Source organism: Filicampus tigris, chromosome 1 (assembly GCF_054856515.1).
Source record: "Filicampus tigris isolate MCC_2025a chromosome 1, RoL_Ftig_1.0, whole genome shotgun sequence".
In the NCBI taxonomy this organism is placed as follows: Eukaryota; Metazoa; Chordata; class Actinopteri; order Syngnathiformes; family Syngnathidae; genus Filicampus; species Filicampus tigris.
This window is the reverse complement of record NC_141217.1, coordinates 21,442,729-21,455,881: the sequence shown is the minus strand read 5'-3', so window position 1 is coordinate 21,455,881 and position 13,153 is coordinate 21,442,729. Positions and strand designations below refer to the sequence as shown.

At 39.9% G+C, this 13,153-nt stretch overlaps 1 long non-coding RNA gene across 4 annotated transcripts in view; it reads right to left on the bottom strand.

The window, feature by feature from the left end:
• LOC147153244 (uncharacterized) overlaps positions 1-13,153 on the bottom strand; it is a 138,388-nt gene that overhangs the window by 122,999 nt on the left and 2,236 nt on the right. For all 4 annotated transcript variants that reach the window (XR_015086256.1, XR_015086258.1, XR_015086257.1 and 1 more), the window contains exon 2: positions 12,687-12,760. This is a non-coding gene — a long non-coding RNA (uncharacterized LOC147153244). The remainder of the gene's footprint in view (positions 1-12,686; positions 12,761-13,153) is intronic.

Below are 13,153 nucleotides of genomic sequence, written 5' to 3'. Positions count from 1 at the left end.
GATTGTGACAATTTTGATCCTGGAACTAACTATTTCAATTATTTCCTATGAGAAAATTTGTTGTACAACCCGAGCAAATCCATGTCGATAGGTGTCCCAGAATGGACTGATTTCAACCTAATGGTTGAAATCCACAGCACAATATTTCTTTTCATGAACAAACAAGCAGAGGTGGGCATTCCATCAGACTGACGGAACGGTCCGTCAGTCCGTCACTGACAGACACCCGTTTTGCTCACGATCGACGAATGACGGGATACCTTGTTAAAATGACGGACGAATGATGGAAGGGGTTTCCAGCCGTCATTGTAATCGTCACTAACCGCGTCCATCAGTGACGGTTCGTCAGTCCGTCTGACATGTTTGAGGGGGACCGACTGACGGACCAATGGACTTCTGACGCACTGACTGACGGACGGACTAACTAACTGACGATTACAATTCAGTTCATTACAAAAAATGACAGACTGATGAATGATGGACGGGTACCCTGGCTGCTGACGGATGACGGACCAACAAACTGTAGTTTGTCATTCACCTCTGCAAAACAAGTATGTATGTGCTTCCCAAATATAACTAAAGTACTAGTATTTTTTTACAGCGACGATCAGCCATTTTGTGCTGGATACCTTTGAAAATGAATAGACTTCTTCCACATATTAATCACTTATTTTTTTAAGTTGATAATTGATAAACCATATACCTGTCTGGGCCTGGAATATAATATAAGATGGCCAGCAATAAGCAGTCGGTACAACGCACAATCAAATTCTAAATTATTGGACTATAAACAACCCAGGCAGGCTCGTTTTGTAGAAGTCTGAGGTAAAATAAAGTGATAGTGCATGTTTCGAATTAAATTCAAGCTAATATATTGCCTTCCAAACATGATATTGACCACTTGGTCCCACTAGACTGTGTGTTTACTCTGGTAAAAGCATCTTCATTCACCACAGTAGTGGCAGCTGAGGTAATAAGCCAGTGTTTTTGCACACAGCAATACAGTACCGGTACTTACTTTGTACCGGCGCGACGAGACATTCGCGTCCCTTGAGAATAAGCAGGAGAAAATTGGAGAAAACAATGTGATAGCTGCCTCTTTATCTCTTTTGTTATTAGGAAGGAAATGAGTCTTCTCTTCGCCATAGCAACATGCGTTTTTCCGCTGACAGTTACTCGTACCTGTGTCCAAGACACTCCAGGTGCTCTTCAGGGGGGATACAGAAAATTCTCCCTTTCTCTTGGCTGATAAGCAGATGGGCCACCTGAGACCAGAACACACAAGCAGCGAGCCGCTCTGCAGAAGGTCAGTAGCAGAGGAGGCCAGGTTGCATTTAGCCTGCTTAGAAAACGACAATGTAGTCCAAAGACCACAAATGTTTACTGGTTTGGCTTTATAAAATTGAGAAAGGATGATAAATCAACTTTTGATTGTTGATTTTTTTCCCAGTCATATTTGTTATTAATGTTTTGTGTAGTGCAGCGGTTACATCTTGAACACACTCCCAGTCAAAATGTTTGAAACACTTTCTCATGTTGTTGAATGGAGAAGTGTTTCCATGTTGTGTGCTTCTTGGGAATAAAATCTGCCTCATATTTTGGATGAACACTTGAGCCTACCAGACTACCGTATTTTAAGTTGGTCATGATGCTGGTGCTTTTAAGTATTTTTTTCAGGTGGTAGGAGACTTGATGTAAACAGTTGGAGAAACACTACACTACTGTAGATTAATGTGAAATTTTCCGTCAGCTCTGGACAAATTGCAATTTTGAGCAGTAATGAGGACATTCAAACTGGATTTACCTTTTCATACTCTAATTTGAGTCGGCACACTGGTCTCCTCTGAGAAGCCAGGGATTACTCAAACACTATCCAACACAATTATAATGAATGGATCTGTTAAGGAATGCAAGTAATTAACTTTAATTTAATATCTTAATCAATAGACTGCATTTCACTCTTTACTTGGGTATTTTGTAAAAGAGTGCATTTGAAAATGATTAAATAATAATAAAAATTATTTTATTTTAGCATAAAAAATATGACCTGGGTTTAAGCATACATATTGATGTATTAACCATTACATTATCAATGCTGTTAATTTATGGCAGGTGTGACACAAACTTCACACTGGGCGCTGGTCCAAAATATTTGTTAGGCACTCTATATTTGTGTCAAATCAATATAAATAACAGGTTTAGCTTTTAAAACAACATTGGAATACCAAATTGTTACTGTGAGGCAGAAAATCACTATGTCTGAGTTTAGGCAATTTAATATATATATATATATATATATATATATATATATGTAAACAGGGAGCAGGTCCCCAGCGTTGACAAAGTGACCGCGTCTAAGTCTGAATCAACCTCAATGGTGCCTTGGGGATGAGTGGATTTACAGATGAACTGGCATTCACTAGACTGCTTTCAATATTAGTATCCTGGCAGGAATTATTTTGAATGCGAAGCCTATTCCCTTAAGCCGTTTTGCTTAGGGTTTTATTATGGTAGACTGGCTTCCTTTGGTATCTTCAGCAATATGTCAATGAATTGTTAATTCGTCGTTGAGTTGACGAGGAAGTTTGCTCGATTGCCCATTCCTAGAGACTAATAGGAAGACAGCGGACTTGGTCAAACATGTGACATGGGAAATTGAGGCGCTGATTGCCTCAGGAGTTTTTAGGCCCTGTGGCTTCCCAAGCACATCTCACAGATCAATATTTGCTGGATGTATTGGCTTGAGTAAATACTGCAGTCCACGCACGCCACTCATTCCAGCTGGGAATGACAATCTTCCGCCAGCAGCACAGTATGTGTCCCGGTAATGACGTGACACAGAGGCAGGCAGCTGGTAATAAAGATTGTCTTTCTGCAGATATGACAGAGATACCTTCACTCACCCTTAATTTATTCCCTAAGGTGCAATGAGTGATTTTGTCTGTTCTCAACCTTATATTAAACATTGCGCCCTATAAAGCTCTCAATAATCATTTGCTGCAACCCAGGACACAATGATTTCCCAGGACACATAAAAGTGCAATAACGTCAACTCAGAAATAATATTGCCAGCATTCTTTTTTCATGTGTCTCCCATAGCTAGAAAACATAGCACAGCACAGCTCTTCCTTGCTCTCGATGTTAGAGGAGAGATCGTCCAAGCCATCAGTAACTTTTGAGAGTCACACAAATCTGTTTTCTCAGAAAAAAATCCATGTCTGACTTAGAAGGCAAAATAAAAAATCTGGTTTAAAAGTATTTTTTGGCAGGAGCTAAAACCATTTTACTACTATCGATACTAATGACAAATATTTTCTTTTTTGGCAACTACAGGATTTATGTAGTACTGCCCCAACCCAAACGTACAGTAAAAAAGGTTCAAAGCAGCAATCATCATTAGGTTTGACTTTCCATCAGATGTAATTAACTTGTGCAGTATGAACTGGAATTTAATAGCAGTGCCTGTCCAGCTTCAAGAGGTCTGAAGATCTATAATGCCTGGCAGAGGGCTCAAAATTAACAACCCCATATTAATCGTACCAAATAACTGTGCCATCTTGGTTAATTCAATTGTAGTTTGTTTTCAATAAAGACAAAAATCTATTGAGTTTTTACTTCGATATGTAATAATCCCGTTGTTTTAGACTTACAATGGCAAACGTAAGAATAATAAAGGTACTACAAAGGCTGTCATGGTAACGAAAGCCTTACTTGACATTTACACGATAAGGACCTGTACCACCCGAAAACCAAGTGGTTTCAACCAGAGCATGACCAATGAGTGTGCTGTAGTTCTTTATCATTTCTGAAGGCCCGAAACCTTTTATTAAGACACGTGGCGACTGTTTTAAATTGTGTAAAAACTGCATAATAAAATCCCATGTTATATTTCCTCAATTATAATCTCATCAGTTGTCTTTGCTTGTCAAAAACACTTCATTGTACAATAGAAGAAACCACCACAAATTTGACATTTGAATTGTTTTTATTGTGTTTTTGTCCCCTCACCTATGTGCTTCTCCCCCTTCCTCAGCAGATGGTGCAAAAGCATGTTTTCTGTCTGTGTGTTGGCCAGCTGAGCATGTGGGTTCTGAGTCATGTTGTGGTGACCCTGCCAGATCCGGGATTGGCCCTGTACAATCATGATGTAATATGCTAAGTATTACAATGATTTTTTTTTTTTCATATTTAGCCTCTTTATCTTGTTCAAGCTACGGAAGGATTTGACCTGACGCGCAAAAAAACGTGCAGTTAAAAGATCAATGGTGACTGGTCAATTTAAATTGAGAAAAATTGGAGAGTAAATCTTAAAAAAGCAAGAATGTGTTGATTTAATTGTATTTATCATGAAATTTGTACTGAGCCAGTCAGGCTAGCATCAGTGAACTTCGGCTGGCCCAACACAGCTATTTAGTGACCCCGGGCCAATGTTCATGTAGAACCTTGCATGTCTCAGTTTACAATACTACTGATGGAATTCATCTGCACTGCTTGACACTCATCTTTACCGCCATCAAGGCTACAACTAATACTCCTACTGATGTCGGTCCATAAATACATTGTGTTCTCTAACTCCAGTCCTATCGCCGCGACTGCGGTGATGCATTGAGACAGTGTACCACACAATGAAAAGTCAAGTACTGTTATCGCTGCTCAAGGCACAAACGCTGTATTACATTTCCATTTGAAAAGACAACGTGGTGACTGACTCAGGTTTCACAAGCAGTCTGGTCTAGTGATTTTAACCTGCGTTGATCACAGAGGAGAAGCAAAGGGAGCTCATGTTGCCTTGCATGGTTCTAACATGAAGGCATCCTAAATGCATTAGGCGACATCATAGTGCAGCCAGTAAAGTAAAACGGCAACGTGATCTCAGAAAAAAAACACCTGAAATTACCACAAACCTCTCATTCTAGCCTATAGCGTGATTGCACCTAATCAATTTTTGTGTCTTTGAACTAGAGAAGGCCATTTGACTAAATTTCCACCTTTCCTTGACTGATTATAGGGGGAAATGAATAATGTTCTTGCTTGATTATTCATTTGCAACAAATGTTTTTTTTGCTCATATAACAGAATAAGTCACGGCATGCACACACAAATTTCTGGGCAAACTGAGAAGTGATCATCATTATTTTAGAATAAAGCTAAAGCTCGCGTCTGGTGTTGGTTTTCTCATTTTCTGTTCTGGCCAAGAATTTTCATTTCGGTGCACCACTGCATTAGATCAATCAACAGAAACTCCATTGCTGACATCTGTTTGGTGAACTCAGCCAGTGGTAGTGTTACCTTTGTGCAAGCAACAATCCAGAGGGGTGAACTGTTCTGGAGGAAGTGTCAGAGTGTCCTAAATCTCAACTAACATCATAGAAAATGATTAGATTAGTTTGATTAGTTAGATTAGGGGGGTGGTCTCAAAAATTGGCAACAGGTGCCGTAGGTTTGCAATGACAATGGCTATGTTTACATGGACAGATTTATTCGGATTAAATGCCTGATCGGAATAAAAATGCTTCATGTACCAGTGTCAGTAACAGCTCACAATCACAATATTAAGAGTTGTTGCATTAAAACCTCTGTTTCAGTGTCAATCAAAATTGAATTTAGACAATATCATTTAAGATGTGTACATATTTACAAAAGTGGTCATTTATATTTTAAAAGATGAATTGGTGATATGGCTCTCACCCCGAATTGTATTACATTGTGCAAGTGTACCCACGTGGTGGCCAGTAAGCGATAATGTATTTATCTTAGTTTCCTTAGTTATGGTCCCTCAGCTATACATGTTATTTTCTCAGTCATATAACTGAAGAATGTATGTTTGAATAAAACATTCCATTGGTATTGTATGTATTCTGATGTTCATTATCTGCAATAACCACTCCTAAATTGACTTTGGGGCATTTTTTGCAGAGATGTCGTGAGACAACCTGAGACATGTTCCATCTTGTCGGCATTCCACAAGCCCACAGAAACACTCCTGGAAAATTCCTCCTTGACAATCACAGAAGAAGCTTTCTTTTGGGGGAGTAGAGGTAATTAACCAAATGTCTTGAAAAGCTCCAATGAATAAAAAATAAATATTTCACTGCAGGCTAAACTCATGAATATGGGACTAGCTTGAACACGCTGCTCTTAAGAACAAACGTGACATGCCATCTAAGATAGACGAGTCAATCACACCCCAAACCAAGTTGTCTGTCCTTATTCACGTCTAAAGCAGAAAGTATGTACTCTTGCACCAACAGGATAAATAGATGTTGGCAGCCTATACTGTACATCCTCTTTGCCCAATCTGCATCTACGGTGGGTACGGAAAGTATTCAGACCCCTTGAAATGTTTCACTTTCTGTGTCATTGCAGCCATTTGCCAAAATCAAAAAAGTTCATTTTACTATTGTACTAGCTCAAAAGGGTGCTTCTACTCAATACTGAGCACAGTCGGAATACTTGACCATATGATATTTCAGCTTTTCTTTTTTCATAAAATTGCAACACTTTTTACATTCATGATGAGGTGCTGAGTGTACATTCATGAGAAATTTTTGATTTTGGCAAATGGCTGCAACTACACAGAAAGTGAAAAATTTCAAGGGGTCTGAATACTTTCCGTACCCATTGTACATGGCGCATCCCATGTGGAGGAATGTAGCTTGGATGTTAATACATTATTGTTCCCCGGCTGCGGCAGCTCTGATTTTACCAAAGTCACAGATTCACTTAGCTCTTCGTGGTCGAGCCTGGTCCCTGTCCCCCACAAATAGCTGGGGTCCACTATATTCATAAGGTGGAAGAGGAAAAGTAACTGATGTGGCTGGGAGTAGTATTGCATTTCCAAGTGACATTTGCAACTATAATCCTGGTTACAATGCTATAGTGTTTTGTTTGCTTTTGTGGTTCCCGTGACTGGTGTGACTGGTGATCGTTAACACAGAAGCTTCAAAGACGCAAAGGAAGAACTTACGTTACTAGATTGTTAGCATGTAACCTATCTGTGTAACCGACAAGAATAATTCAGGGGTCACATTTTGATTACATTTACCGGAGATGGGAGTTCAGGTCAACAAAGCGCAAAAGTGCACAACTGTTTGTTCTGTGTTGGCAGGGCAACACGTAATTTTGACAGCAACACAGCATGGACACGAATGTGCTTGCACACACACGCACACACCAAGTACTCGTCGTAATCACTGTTGGACTTTATGGAAGGTTCCAACACGGCAAGTGACCCCAATGCTTTGTGTCAGTTATTTTGTCTGACCGGGTTAACGAATGGAGTCGTTAATCAGAGGGGGATAGGCTAGATGCATTTGCCCTTGTCAATAAATTAGCCAACTCTTAACTTGAGCTCCTCCCTCTACAGACACTGATGCCTGTACACTGTGATTCCAAACAAACCGGCACTAATCAGCACCTCCAACAAGCTGGAATGTGGCTAGTTTCTATAGAGGAAAAGGCTTAGTGGAGAAGGAAACACATTTTGAGAAGGAGACAAGTCCAGGCTCGTTCAGTGAGGTTACAGTCCAACTTCACAAAAAGAAGTTGGAAGCTTGTATTTGTGCAGGTCTTTTAAAAAGGACCATTTGGTGAGAAAATTCAAGCAAAAACAGTTATTGGGTCTGTTTCACTACCAGAGCTGGGCATTCCCCCTATGTGACGGGCTGGTCCGTCTATCCCCCTATGACAGACTCCCATTTTGTAGGCAATAAACAATAAACAGGAAACAAAAAAAAATTGTCGGACTAAGCATAGTCGGAAGCCCATTTTTCCATCTAGGGTTAGGTAATTGTCTATTTTCGCACCTAAAGGGGTAGCAAAGGCCTTGGCGCAGTGAGTCAGTCTTTCGTTTCAAATATCATCCAGCGGGAGGGGTGGGAGTTTTAAGTACGCTCACCAGGGTTAATAGCTGGAAGAATCAAATCATATTTGTAGTCTGATGATAGATGATCAGTCCAGGGGAAACAGTCACTCGGAAGGACTTCAGCTTCACTCGAAAAAGAATAATTGGTGCATGGCTGGATGGATTGCTATTCTGGTGCTTAAATCAAATTCTGTGACGTGTTCTCAGTTCATCACTTGTTACAACAAGTTTCTTTTGCACTAATTAAAGCTGGGCATAAAATGTAGTTGAGTTGTTTGAAAAATCCAACCCACAATACACCAGTTATAATGGCAACCAACTGAAAGTCAAAGCTGACAAGCACTTAGACAGTACGGTCGAACTGACTCATGATTTAACTGCTGACACTGTATGGCCGGGACGTTGTTGTTATACTTACAGAATGTCCGGTAGGAATCACTATTCTGCATTTCCAACTGTTGCGATTGCCAAAACAAATAAAGACAGAGACGTTTCGGTGCCTGTATAAACCCAGAACAGCCTTCATAACATGTATACACATGATTAAGTCAACAAAGGCCCGATGATTGGATGTCTCACGAGATTATCCTCACCAGTTCTTCTTTAGTGTAGGGTGTGTAAAGAGGGAATTCCCCCACACACCTCAAACGGCTTGGAAAAAAGCCAGGGCCGGCATTAAAACATTTTAAACATGTCCAACCAGGCCACGGCCCATTTGGTACCGGGCCACACAGAGACAGATTTTTTTTTTTTTTTTTCAGCGCGTCAACCAACCCCAACCCCATCGGAGGGCAATTTAAAAAGGGCTGGGTGATTATATAACTGAGAATCGTGATATTACAAGCATATTTACTCCATTCAGACGTGGCAGAAAATGTGCGTGACTACAACCAATCAGAGTCCAGCTTTCCCTTCTAACTTTGGTTTGCATGTTAAAGTAAACATAATCCGCCAATAAATGAAAGAAGTAGTAAACAGTAACAATGACCGAACGTGCAGCTAAACATGCAGTGGGAGGGCAGCCATGACTTGGCATAATCTTCCGAAGATGAAACTATTTTAACATTAGAAGTTCTTTCCCATCGATTGTCTGGTGGTATCTCCACAGCAACGTGGAGGAGGAAGCCGCTGTGCAAGGTATGTCATCGAAAACAAGGCAATACAACAAACCTGTTGAATCATTTGAATAAGTAGCACCCAAGTGATGAAGTGGAAAGCATGAAAATGCGAGCACAGTTAAGCCGCTAATAGCTAGCCGGCGTTCACCGGACGAAAGCAGCAATCAATCACGTCATCTTTTGATCATGGACATTTGTAAGTAGCATGTTAGCATGTTAACGCAGTATGTAGGATCATAACTTAAAAATGATTATTTTTAGATTTTAAGGCGTATTCATTCATCCTGAGGGGTCCATTTTTAGCAGTTCTTTGTGTTATTTTATATTGTTCTGCATTTGTTTTAGGCTAATGTTGAGTAAAAATGTTTAAAATGAATGAAAAAAATATTGTGTTGATTTCGCTATATTCAAAGGTGGGCATTTTACAAAATTTTGCTGGTCTGTCATTAATCATCCGTCAGATGCCAGGGTACCCGTCCGTCATTTGTCAGTCCATCATATTTTGTGACGAACTGAATTGTAATCGTAAATCCGTCATTCCGTTATTTAAGTCCGTCAGTTAGTTCGTCAGAAGTCCGTTGGTCCATCAGTCAGTCGACCCCCAAAAACGTCAGAAAAATGGGCGCCTGCTGTTTGTGACGATTACGTTGAGGGTTGAAAATCAACTTCTGTCATTCATCAGTCCGTCTATTTTAAAAGATGTCCCGTCATTCGTCAACAAAACAGGCACCCGTCAGTAACGGACTGACGGACCGGTCCATCAGTCTGATGCCCACCTCTGATAATTATCTTTGTTGTCAGTACCAATATTTTAAAATTGGGAATTTTAAATAAATGAAAACAAAAACATTTTTTTTATACCCCACCCCCATTTTCAAATAAACAGATCTTATATGTAAATGGCTAATATACTGTAGCATATATGGCTCATCACTTTGTGTGGAGCATCCGATAGCAAGCCAAGCAATGAATGGAAATCTATGAAATTTAAATGAACTCATATCCAGTTCTGATGAAGTTTTGTTTCATATGGAAACAGAGATTCTTGTTAAGGCCTATCATCTTGTGGAAGGGTCCTATGCCTTGGGTATTTTCTGAGTAAGGCGCGACACATTTGCATTCTGGGTGTGTCGCCACAAATCTGCATCCAAATAGAAACTGAAATATTAATGCCTCAAAATGACGGCACGACTTATTGTCAAATGTGCTTGGACATAAAAGTACATTAGCAGCTAGGGTGCATTCCTGCCCGAGCAAGTCGTAACATCAGCCACCACTGAGGTGGTGAGAGGAGGGGAGTATCAAGGTAGATATAGAGAAACACCTCAGGGCGGCCCCAGGCTGCAGAGCCTTAACAGAAGGCTCACACAAATACATTCAAATTGTTGTAACCGTCAGAAGTATCTGAAGCAAATACTAAAATTTTAAAGTATCCATTTTATGTTATTCAAAGGGAGGTTTAACAGGCAATTAATTTGATTTGAAGCCAGAAAGAAGAAAAAGGTCTCAATTTGAATTCTGCAATAGTTGTTTCGTTGTTGCTGTTTTGTACTGTAAGAATATATTAGTGAAAGTAAAAACATTGGCAGTGGTTTGCAAACACGCAATGCTGTTAATGTCCTATAAAAAGCATGGACTTCCAATGTGTACATATTTTACTTCAATGTAATTCTCCAAATTCCCAACAGTATTCGCAACAGATTGGAATCAGATTTTGTGTGGGATTTTTTTTTTTTTATATACAGGCTCTCAGACCTAAATTAATATAAGAACAAAATGTGCACTACAAAGTGTGTTATTCAAGTGATTTGCATCATTGTTCAGGACATTCATAACCTTTTCAGTGATAAAGGTATTATGGTGGTGGCAGTTTCACCCTGTAAAAGATTGATTCCATTCAATTTCAATTTCTTAGGGGAAAACGAGCGTCGAAGTATGAACAAGTCAGATAGAGGTTGGCAGCATCTTAGAATGGACTGTGTATACTCATAAAGTGTCCCCTGTAGTCACAATTGTTAAATAATACAAAAAGGTAATGACTGAAAACCCAAAGGTTATTGTTTGATTGCCAATAAAACCACACACGAGGATGACTGAGCTGGAACGGAGGCACTCTTCTCAGAAACATCCCATCAGGTGAGACTCAGTTTAGGAATGTGCCCTCACTCTTCTCCCATCCCCCCCATCTCCTCAGCACCACCCCCAAAATCCAGCTATTGTGAGAAGAAAGAATGCTTTTCAAAAAGTTGTTCCTTTCACAGTGAGGGATGATGGGTGTCGCCCAATTTTTCACATAAGGCTAATAAGGGGGGCGTACCTGCAGCTAGAGACCATTTTCTTTACCGAGATATGATGTCCCTCTGTTTTGTTGTTGTTCATGTTTTTTTTTACCTCTGCTTACGTGTATGTTTTAAGGTATTTAGGTGTACATGCAAGAATGCTATTTAACTAACTGTTAAGATGTTGTGTATCTTGAATGCATCTATGGATTCCTATGAGATGTCAAGATGTAAAAAAAAAAAAAAAAAAAGGAGTATTATAGGGCCACACTGACAAGAAAAATATAATACTACAACAATAAAGTAGAAAAAAAATCTAAAAATGAAATATAAAGTTGCAATATTCAAGAAAAACCTCACTGGTTTAAAGCAATGGGATAAAGTCATAATATTACGATCATAAGTATGTGTTTATGATCATAATATTACTGCTTCTGCATTAAACTCCAACTGGTGAGGATCTTATTACACTTAAGCATTCACAATAGGTCCATTAGCACTTTCCAGTCTTGCCCTTACACTTGTTTGTAAAGCTACTTTTTTTTTTTTTTTAATCAGAATAAGTTTGACGGTCCTCTAAAGATACTGATTTTTAGTCTGGGGGGTGAAGGCAGGACAAAGATGAGCAATTTACAGTGTAGGTTCCTGAAATAATGAGCACAGGACTTTTACTATTGGATGAATATTACATGAAACTCCCTTTATTTCATTTTCCAGTCCCTGCCAGTCTTAATGCAAAACCTCTGAAGAGGAAAAAGGGTGTGTTAAGCTAATGAGAGCTCTAAAACAAGATATTTTGACTATTACAGCTATTCCCTTTATCTTTGATTATTTAGGTCTTAATACTTGTCACTAAATCCACACAAGCATGGCATGGGTGTGGTTGCTTTTTATGGTTTGAGAAAAGTGTGGGTGGCCCTTGGCGGGTGCTTGCATCTCATTGGCTGGCCCAGAATTCTAAGGCACTGTATACCTGAGTCAGGTAGCGAAAACACTGACAGTGCTTTGTTGTCGCTTGCATCTGTAGTCAGTACGAAAGACCGGTTTGAGTGTTTATTTCATTCATTTTGACACATTTGTAAGGGGAGCAGAAAAGGTAAGTATTGCTTTTACAACTAGGAACTAGCAAAAGGTTTTGTCGTAACTATGCCTTTGATTTGTTATTTCTTGAGTTCTTTAGGATAAACATTCATGTTGTCTAAGTTGACCTGTAGAGTCCTGCACATATTTGCTTTAAAGTAAAATTTGGATGCACAAAGGCTTCAGGTGAGGGGGTGTGACTGGTGTCCAGTTGCAAATCGTCACTGAGCTCTGACCTGGGGCCAGAGACCCTGGAACCACAGCAAAACGCGGGCCCAGTCTTGCTGGTTTCATATTTCAAACTCAAGAAGATGAGGCAAACATCCAAACGTCTGCTCCACTCACCGTCGCCACCGCCCATCGTTGGTGAAGCGTCGCCATCCCCTCCCTGCAGTCGTCACGCCTCAACTTTGGGCCTTCTGGAAGAAGAGGAAACACAACAAACAATTTTATTTTAGCACCCCCTTCAACAGGAACATTCCATGTATTCTATCCTTCATTCCACCGGAGTCTGTATCTGTACATAACCAGATTTCAGTGGCGTGAAGTGTACAAGACATGGAGGCTGCACACCAGACCACCAGCTCAACAAGGTGCTCTTCTCAACTTACTTCCGAACACATTTCAAGTTGTTAATGCACAAGATACTTGAGTACTTGTGTTACATAAAATGTCTGACCTTGCTCCCGGTGTCTCTTGTTCTCTGTGCAGACTAAACAAAGTGAAGCACAATTGTGGTGTTATGCTGCAAAAATAAGGAATAAACCAAACTCCCTACATTTTACACCTTCACTTAAAATTTTGGATTAGTT